Raw genomic sequence first — 10477 nt, 5'->3', positions numbered from 1 at the left:
TTCAAATTCATACTACATTATAGCACTAAAAGTAAACATTACTTACTAGCTAGCCTACAAGTATACTTGACCCACTAGCCAGTCTACCAGGGTTGATCATCAAATAACCAAGGGTAGCCTATCACAGCCTAACCTTATTTTACCAAAGGGAGCCTAATTTGGCATAAACTTCAGGAATGCTGATTTTTCTGTCTGTCCACCTGTATAGACCATGAAATGCAGCTCAAGTCTTGGCCAGCTATGAAAGTGTGTTATTCTCACATGCTAGCCAAACTTAGACTGTACAATGTAAATAAATATGTTCAATTACAGGTCAGTATGATTGCAAAATGTTACATAGCTTTATATACTGTGATTACTATATGTCTGCTGACTGCGGCACATAGCAATTATTAGTAAATAAATGAATAATTGGCATTATATTTCACTAACAATATTCATGTGCCTTTCTATTAGATTCTGTATTAACTTGTATTTTATTTTTTAATAAATACTTTAATGGAGCACCTCTATTCATAATAGAAGCCTTTTCAGAATTATCTTTTTTTTTTTTTTTTCCTTGTTGGAACAAATACTTTTATGCACAGTATTGTTTAAGAATTACAATTATACAAAAAAAGGTTTTAAAAAAATTCAAGCATATTTTTCTTGGTAAAGAGAAATGTCATTATTACTTGAGCAAAAAAACTACACAGTGCTGTGCATTAAAATATTTGTTCCAGCAAACAAAAATGAAAATGAAATAACTCTGAAAAGACTTCTATTATGAATGGAGAGGCTCCATTAAAAGATTTATTGAAAAACTAGCTGTACCAAGCCACGCGTTGCTGTTGCTCAGTCTGGTTAAATGGAAAAGAAAGGAAAGAGAAGCTCCTTTCTCTTACTCTCTCTTTCTTTCTCTCTCTCTATCTCCTCCTCCTCCTTCTCCTCCTCCTCCCAAACAAAGGGTCTGTCGGTCTGTCTCCCTCACTCACTTTTTCCATCTTTCTCCTACCTAACACCCCCTCTGCTCTCTCTCTCTCTCTCTCTCTTTCTTCCTCCCCCTCTCACTCCTTTCTCTTACTCTCTCTTTCTCTCTCCAACAATCACTGTCTCTTTCCCTCTTTCTTGCCACTAATACAACCCCCCCCCCTCTCTCTCTCTCTCTCTCTCTCTCTCTCTCTCTCTCTCTCTCTCTCTCTCTCTCTCTCTCTCTCTCTCTCCATGAAGAACAAAAATCAAAATCAAATAAATAATAAAAATCAAAGTAAAAACGAAGCAAATAAAGAAAGGAACAAAAAACATGAGATGAAGGAAAAAAGCATTGAGGTATCAGGCATCAGCACCTAGGTACAGTGCAAGTAACAAGCACTGTACTACGATGCCAGAGGATGGTGTAGATACGGAGATAAATGCAGATACATACACAAAATTAATAAATATGAAGATGGAAGATCAAATATATTGGAAAAGATGGATTTTTTAATGTCCGAATTTCTGGAAATGAAGAAAAGACTAATATATCAGAACAGGAAAGAGACATGGGAAAATCCTTATTATTACCCATATTTAATGATGGAGATAACACTCAAACGATCATAGTGATGAATGCGCAGGGTTCAGTTACAAGTAACTTAGAAAGAAAAGTAGAGTTCTTAGAAGAACTAATCTAAACTGAAAAATTAGATGCAATAAATATAAGTGATACCTGGTATTCCCAAGAGACTGGTAATGATGATCAGATAAAGGGGTTCCAAACTTATAGATCGGATAGAAAAAATAGGAATCAGGGGGAACCGCGATAAATGGGAGAGACATAAATCAAAGAAAAATATGTGCGAAATATAGTAACACAGAATGTGAATTAATAGCGGTAGGATTTGAAACTAAAAAATGAGTGAACATCATAATATACAGACCCCCTAATACTAAAGAGTTTGACATAATAATAGACATTTTGGATAATAAATGTAGAAATAACAAAGACTGGACCATACCCCTATCCGGAAACTTTAACTTTCCTTTCGCAGATTAGAAAGAACGAATAGGAGATTGTGGTTGTATTTATACATATAAAAAAGAGAGTAATAGTAGCGCAGAAGATAAGAGGCAATTTGAAAAGCTATTAGATATGCTACTAGAAAACAACATTCAGCAGATAAATCACCTGCCAACAAGAAAGGATAATCTAAGACCTAGTATTTGTGAACGAGGTGAATTATGTTACATAAATAATAGTGTATAATACGAGTATTTCAGACCATAATGTCATAGAATTAACAGTCAGTTCCAAAACAAATGAAAACACAGATAAGATAAGCAAGAGATGAAAAAGTGGTAAGGATATGGAAAATACAATTTCTATAGAAAGAATATAAAATGGTCAGAAATAAATGAAGAATTAAACAAAGACTGGGAAAACATATTCTTAAGTGATAATATACAGGTAAATAGGGATATATTATATAAAATATTCGAGAAAATGGTGGATAGTGTATACCGAAGAAGAAAAGTAAACATCAGTCATGCACACCAAGAGACAGACGGATCTTGTTCCAGAAAATCAGTAGTGGAAAAAAGGTCTTGCAAAAGAAAAGAATGCATGGAAAGTGATGGAAATAGAAAGTAAGATAGAAAATGCAGAACAAAAGATTATACAATCAAAAGAAAATTAAAAATGGACTTGGAAGAAAAGACCCTGGAAAATATCAAGCAAAACCCCAAACTATTTTACTCATATGCAAAAAAGATGAATAAAAGAAGAGTGGAAATAGGCTCTCCAAGAAATGAAAGGCGATTGATGAATGAAAAAAAGGAAATATGCAACATATCAGCAGAAAGATATAAGAGAGAATTTACACCTAGAATTGATAATGAAGATAATGATACAGAAATAAGAGATGAAAATAGTGAATATTCATTAGACATAGATATTAATTAAGCCGATATTGTGCAGGCTATTAATGAAATTAAAAATGGACCAGCAGCCGGACCAGATGGCGTCCCTGCAATTTTGTTAAAGATAGTAGTTCATTCTATCACAAAACCGCTCGCAACATTATTAAGACAAACTGTAGATACAGGCAAGACTTTTGATGAACATAAATTAGCATATATTACCCCTATTTTCAAAAGTGGATCAAGACTAGAGGCAAGTAATTATAGGCCTGCGAGAGTAACATCACATAATATGAAAGTGTATGAAAGGGTAATGAAGAAAAATATAATGAAACATTTAATGAAAAATAATTTGTTTTATATAGGACAACATGGTTTTGTACCTGGAAAAAGTAAACAAACCCAACTGTTAGTCCACCATGAGAACATAGTAAGTGTTTACATAATAAAAATATGGAATGTTAGTCCATATATATAAAAGACTAAAACTAAAGAGGTCAACCAGATTGCTTGCAGGAATGTGATCAGACTTGAGACGCTAAAGATGACGTATACAATAAAAGTAGGCTAAGATAACATGCCGTCACTTGTGTTCATTCAATTGTTTATAAACTTTAGTCCAAGCTTCCTGCTTGAGACAAACACCGTGACCTATAGCTCAAGCGGCCTACGTGATTAGTAACTGTATCTGATTGTGTGTTCGTATGTAACTATGTCATCTGATTGTATGTTCATATGTTCGAGCTACTGTCTGTTCCTTTATGACTTGTAACCGAGATGTAGAACAGGCAGAATAGAGTTAGCTATCGTCATTAGAAGACCTGTACCTCTTTACCTAAGCTTTATCATGTAGAGAGAATAGAATTAGCCATCATCATTGGCAGAAGCGATCAAGCTATCGTCATTAGAAGACTTGTACAATCCTACTTGATCTTCACCATGTAAATTCAGAGAATATAAGTATTTTTGTACTTCGTGGTTTCTACTAGATCCTCACATCATTGCCGAATCATCATGAGTTTAACACATCGTCGTCATAACCAAAGAAGATAATACCGACTTCGTAAGTGATCTACAAACCCCAAGACACTCCCATGAATATGGAAGTGCAATACCAACCGACTTAGCGTAAGATTATCGCAAGTCTAACATTACCTCATAGGGCGCCTTATTATACAAGGCAATAGCCCTAAAAGTGGTGGCAGCAGGTGTACGCGCCTAAAAGTGGTGGCAGCGGTCCAGAAGAACTCTACAACTTCTACGAAGAAAAATCAGAATAATGAAGTATCACATAAGAACTCTTCAACGACGACGAAAGCAGCAGATTCTTCAAGCAACTTAGTATCATCGTTTAGTGAATAACTTCAAGAAACAAAGCCGACGTGTCCTTTTTCCTATGGCAACGCAAGCTTCGTCTCTCATTAGAATCATTCAAGAAAACATCGTTATTGAGCGTTTCCGGCACTTCAAGAAACAAACTGAACGCGTCTGCAGCATCGGATCTACAAAAGGGCTCGAATCATCCAAACATCGCGCACGGGGGAAACTCAAGCCAAAAAACCAGGCCATCCGCTAAATAGAGAAGGAGGACCAAGGCCGTGTGTCGTTATCGGAACACCGTGACTTCCCACAAAAGCAAGCTAAGTACAATTTTTTATTCATTTGGAGTAACTTTGAGTGTTTCCTTTACAGGTCGAATTTCGTTATTCCTGTGGCTGAAGTTACGAGACATTCTTAATCTTACTTTTTTACAGAAATTATCTACATCATTGAGATTTCGCTACTGCGAGTCTTTATCTTTGAGTGTCTGTTTCCAGAAGTTCTACTGAAATATCATAATCATATACTATGTTAATTTTATCATTTTGGGTGATTATTAATCCCTTACGTAACAAATCATATTAAACAGTGAATATGCGTTTATGCAGTGGACGTCTGTATTTATACAGATGCATGGATATGGTCGTTAGGCACAGTAGTGATAAGAATACACACAAAAACAAGTGGAACACCCGTACAAATCTAGATAAATTAGAGGTAACACTATTTCGGGTCAAACAATAAAAGCTCCTTTGCAAAGTCCCGATCGCAGTTTTAGCCTTGAGTTTTTTGAGTTATATGCATAAAATATCGAACCTCAATGACTCAACTTAACTTTAAAAATACGGCTGGATTGCAAGGAATAACATGCCTGTAAAAAACTTTCATTAGGCTAAATGCGCTGACCAGGATCCCTCACTATTTCAAATTTTAGCAAAGATTGAAGTAAACAACAGAAAGTACAAACAGTTAATATTGAATGCAGTAGAGATAACTTGTCTTAATAGTAATCGCTCAGTTCCTAATAGTTCGTCATTCATTGCTTTATACGTAACCAGCAACATAATGCTAAAAACACACAATACGTTGCCGATGGTAATAAAGAGAAGGATCCAAATTATTACAAAAAGAAATAAGTAAACAGTAGCCCTTTCAGAATCAAACAAAGCAAACTCGGTTACTGTGTCACCTAGTCAACGGTCAGGGTCGGTCAAATCTGCCGAGTGTAGCAAGCAAAGCACTAAGCGACTTCAGCGGAAAGGGAGAGCAATGTTGGAAAAATTAAAAAGGAATTTCCCTATGCATCACATGACCGTATCAAGTAATCAGAGCAGGTTTTCGTTTTTTTTTTAATACGTAAGTTATTATAAGTAGTGGTGGATAAAGCCCGACTGTATGTGCCGTAAAATTAGAATATCTTGTTTTATTATTCTAGTACACGTAATATCCTGTATTTACGGACTCACCGTCTGTTGTTCGAACTTCCCTAATGAGAAGTCCGGATAAGCGAGCGCTTACAGATACCTCTATAGTTATAAAAAACATTGATCTGTATCCAGTGTAATTGTAAGATCCATCTAGGGGTATACAAAATATTATCTTACATCCTGCAAAATAAGGCGTGTTTATCAAAGGAAAATCCTATAAACCTTCAAACATATTAAAATCAGTTTGAACACAAAAAAAAAAAAAAAAAAAAAAAAAAGAATTAATCAAATAATAACTTATATAAATGAACTATACATTTATCTCATAAATCGTAACATTGTTCAAATGACCCAACAGAATTCTCCCACAACCGCAGTCGTAGTTTGCACGCAAAATCTAGAGAAACATGCACCCTCGAATGTCTTAGTGCGTGTAAAAAGACCTTGCTGGGAAATGAAATTTTAATCCTTCTCGACACTCTGAAATATAACGATTTCCGCGAACAAAGCCCTAGACACGGTTGACTCGCAGCAACAAATTAAATATAGTGATCCACAAAACCTATACATATAAATATCGCATTTTTTTATTGTTGCTAATTTTTAATCCCGCCCAACCAGTCGTAGATGAATCTCTCTGATAATCTATCTAAAGTAATATCCGTAAAGTCATTCAAGCAGAGGTGATTCAGCAGAAATTTTTTTTCTTTTACCTGAATACCAGGAAGTTTCTCCACTAGCGAGTGATCTCTGGGAGAAAAACGGATGTCATTGAAAACAAAATACGGTCTAAGGACAAACATAAAGCTATATACGTACCTTCGTGTAGAACCCCAATGAAATTTCAAAATACGTAGAGATAAATGACGAAGTTGAAAAATGTTAGTAATAGGAGTCATTAGGAAATCAAATAAGCCCATATAATTTTTCCCTCAAACGTCATGCCATAAAAGATCGGACTTGGCGTATCTGCGTAGATTTCTGTCGCTTAAACAAGGAAACGACTCCCGATAGTTTTCAGTGCCATGTACCGACGACATCTTATCTCTGTTAGGTTAAAATAAATTTTTCACCAGCTTGGACTTACTTAAAAGCTTTTCCCAGATACCATTACCTAAGTTATTGTACCTCATACACCGTTTTCAGCACACTCAGGGGACATTATCAATTTTTACGTATGCCTCCGGCTTACGTTGCGCCCCAATTACAATATAGTGTTTGGAGACTTTTAGGGGATACCCTACATGCTTATATGGTTGGTCTTATAATCTTTTCTAATACCTTAGAAGTACATTCACATAAACTAGAGCTAGTGCTACAGAGACAAAGACAAATAATCTCAGAGTAAAATATCTAAATGTGAGTTTAGATATTTTACTCTGAAAGTAAATATGCAGTAATAGGCAAGGAAGGGCTAGGTATCTTTAACTCACTAGTACATTTTAAGTTCATAATCTATGGCTATCCTGATAAAGTCCTTACTGAACATGAGTCCTTTACCGAGTTTTTCAAAGGCTTTAATCACAGTCCAAAAGGAACTCGGTGACAAATGATCATTCAGGTCTTTGGAGCCAAGATAAGATATCTACCTGGGAAAGCAATTATCATAGCTGACGCATTATCCCGCAATCCCGCACCATACTGCAAAGAACCATTAATTAGACTAAAAAATATAGAAACATCCGTGCCTATTGTTAAAACCGTATCTAAACAAGAAAATTCCTTAACCCAAGAGATCGCGAGCATTGAATATCTGGGTTGGAGCGCAGAACTGTTACAAACTGAACAAAGCAAGTGTCAACAGCGATAAGCAAAACAATAAACACCAAACAATAAACACTTCGAACGGAAACAGGGTCAGCAGCTAAGCAAAAACAATAAACACTTCGAAAGGAAACAGGGTCAGCGCTAAGCAAAAACAATAAACACTTCGAGCAGAAACCCTAAAGCAAAAGTATATTTAAAGTATGTGTATCATAATTATGTAATCAAATGTAGTATTATATGTAGGTCCGTGACGAGGAAAACCCGAAGAACACAGCAGATGACTAACGACCAGGTATTAGTAATAATCTCTTTCATACCAATCGTCATAAACTGGTTGCATTCCGTCATCCAGTGGTTCCCTATTATGTCACAGAAAGCCAAATCACTGTTTTACTGGCCTACGATGCTTACAGATATAAAAAGCACATAACTAATTGTAACACGTGTCATGAAAATAAGGAATACACTAAGACACCTGTCAGTTTAAGAGCCTATCCTGTGCCAAATCAATCCTTGAAAGAATATACTTAGAATTATTAACAGAATTACGAGTCTGACAGAGGGAATAAACACTTTTTAGTGTTAATAGTTCCTTGACACGTTATATAGAATTAATAGCACTAAAAACAAACACCGCAATTGAGTGCGTTAGGAATATTTATGAGTGCTAAATCAGTAAACATGGAATTCAACACATGATAATCTGACTCGGGTGGTGTAAATCAATAATCTCCTTAACTCGTGTGAATTCCTTTCCATTAAGAAAACCAACAATAATATTTTTATCACCCAGAGTCAATCGGTTTGGTAGAATAACGGATAATTAAATAGGAAGTGTCAATGTCTTACGAGTTACGACTCGTGATATTGGATCCGAACTGGATTATAGCGGTTCTCGCGGTTTTAAATACCTTTATCATTTATATCTTGTATCTATAGAATTGATGCCGCAAGTAGCCTTATACGGTACGCCTTTTAAAACCTACCGCTAGAAACACTTTTACACAATTCAAGCCAAGCCAACTATTAATTTATCAAATATATATAAAAAAATATATAAATAAAGTAAATATAAAAAACTAAAATAAATATGGATACAAGTGGAGTCAATATAATACACTCCGTAAGAAGTCGGAAGGGTTACAAATTATAACAAAAAAGGAATCATGATAAAATCAATAAGCAAAACGTAACCATAGGTTAATTAAATATCCAAATATATATGCGTAAAGATTTGAACTCTAACTTAACGCTTTAGTAATGACAAATAAGCTAAAAGTTCAAACACATATCAAAACCTACTGACATATTGTCTGTCCCGGTGATTTATATTCGTAGTCAATGAAAAAAAAAAATAAATAAAAAATAATAATAATAATAATAAATAAATAAATAAAATAAAATAAAAGAGATTTTAAAGTCAGGAAGTCTAGAAGTGAAAATGTTATCTATAGAATAATCCTATAGGAATCTTATACAGGGCTAATAATATATATAGAATTTGTATGGAAACCTTTTTCATTAGTTTGAATAAGGAATATTTAATTTAACATAATTACAATCATGCAGATTTCCAACATGAAACTAATATATTGTTCAATTTTGGTAGTTTTTTTTTTTCAGACATTCTTCTCGTGTGGGTCGAGTATTAAAGAAAAAAAAAAAAAATCTATCCTAAAGTCGTATTTATTACAGCAAGTAACGTAACTCTTAGCTGGCCGAGAGCAATCTCCTGCCAAGTGACGACGTCATCATTGCCGTATCAGCATTTGTTCCTTTTAACCTCAATAATCTGCTTACACAGGCTTCATCTGTGTGTCGTCTCCACTTGCGAAGCAGATGATTGACTGGAGAAAGGAATGCTTAGCTCATGAACTTCACATGTGGTTCATAGGTCACATGACATACCACATAACATATTCTTATCCGTGTGTGCAATGCAATTAGTTAAGGACTTGCAATCATTTTAAAATTAATGAACAAAATAAGCAAATAGAATTTCTATAACAACAAAATGAATTAATTTTTCTGAACCTCATAGACATTTAGAAGTATCAAGTCATGGATATGAAATATTTACTTGCAACATTAACCTATTACAATTCAAGTAAAACATTCATGGGAAAATGTCACATTTTCTTGAAAAACCCAAAGTTTATATAGAAATTAGTTACATAGTGGGTTTTTCCGTTGCATCTCCTACCTATTAATAAAGTTTTTAAAATTAACCTCAGAGGATGTGCGCAAGAAAATTGAATATGAAACTTTTGTTAGGGGCACATAGGATCAGATTTTATCACAACTTAATTTCAGTTAGCATAGAGAAATACAGAATCATGATTATTATTCTCTTTGACTCTTATGTTGCCTGGAAATCTTACAAATAGCTCCGTTTTCCACTTCTTTGTCTAGTAACTTACTACCAGTAATATCAAATTTTCTTTGGGATTCGTAATGATATCTGTTTATTTTTTATAATTACGGATATTTTTACAGTCCTCATAGACCTGGATAGGTTCACTCATTATTAATGCCATGGATAAAAAAGTTTGTACAGCTCTCTTTTGAATTCCAAAATATCAGCGAATTCATGTGGGTTAAGTCTGGTCTTAATGGCTTTCTCCCCCCCTTGTATTTGGATGTCGTCTGAATTTACTTTGCCCTTGTGACAAATATAATTTCACTTGCAGGCTGATTAATGGAACCTGGTTACAGTATCCTGCAGTACGAGAGTTTCGCATCGCAACTTCAAAAAATCGTTCGTTGCTGCGGACGACGGCAGTCGAGTAACAACCGCCTACAATGTGAAAGGAATAAGCACCATCATGGACTTCTTCGACCGACACCGTATCCCGTCGTTAATCTCGTTTTAATGCGGAACGCTCCGGCGGCTGTCGGAAATCGACTACAAAAGGGACATACTTCCGACAATTACGACCTGAAGGATATTCAACTCTACTTTGCTGGAGAAGGACTCGTGCTGTGGATGATTTTATTCATCGCGAACGTAATCGTGTGGCTTAGGATGCAGAGAATAAGTATGAGGCCGAAATAGAACGTTGGACCCCGCCAGACAATTTTCCCCT

General features: G+C 35.1%; 1 protein-coding gene across 3 annotated transcripts in view; it reads left to right on the top strand.

Moving 5' to 3' along the window:
* Window positions 1-10477, top strand: part of LOC135200251 (transforming growth factor-beta-induced protein ig-h3-like) — a 96087-nt gene that overhangs the window by 64289 nt on the left and 21321 nt on the right. The window lies entirely within an intron of this gene.

The sequence above is a fragment of the Macrobrachium nipponense genome, chromosome 26, assembly GCF_015104395.2.
Source record: "Macrobrachium nipponense isolate FS-2020 chromosome 26, ASM1510439v2, whole genome shotgun sequence".
NCBI classification, from domain to species: domain Eukaryota; kingdom Metazoa; phylum Arthropoda; class Malacostraca; order Decapoda; family Palaemonidae; genus Macrobrachium; species Macrobrachium nipponense.
Note: the sequence above shows the minus strand (reverse complement) of the source record. Positions and strands in the feature narration are given on the sequence as shown.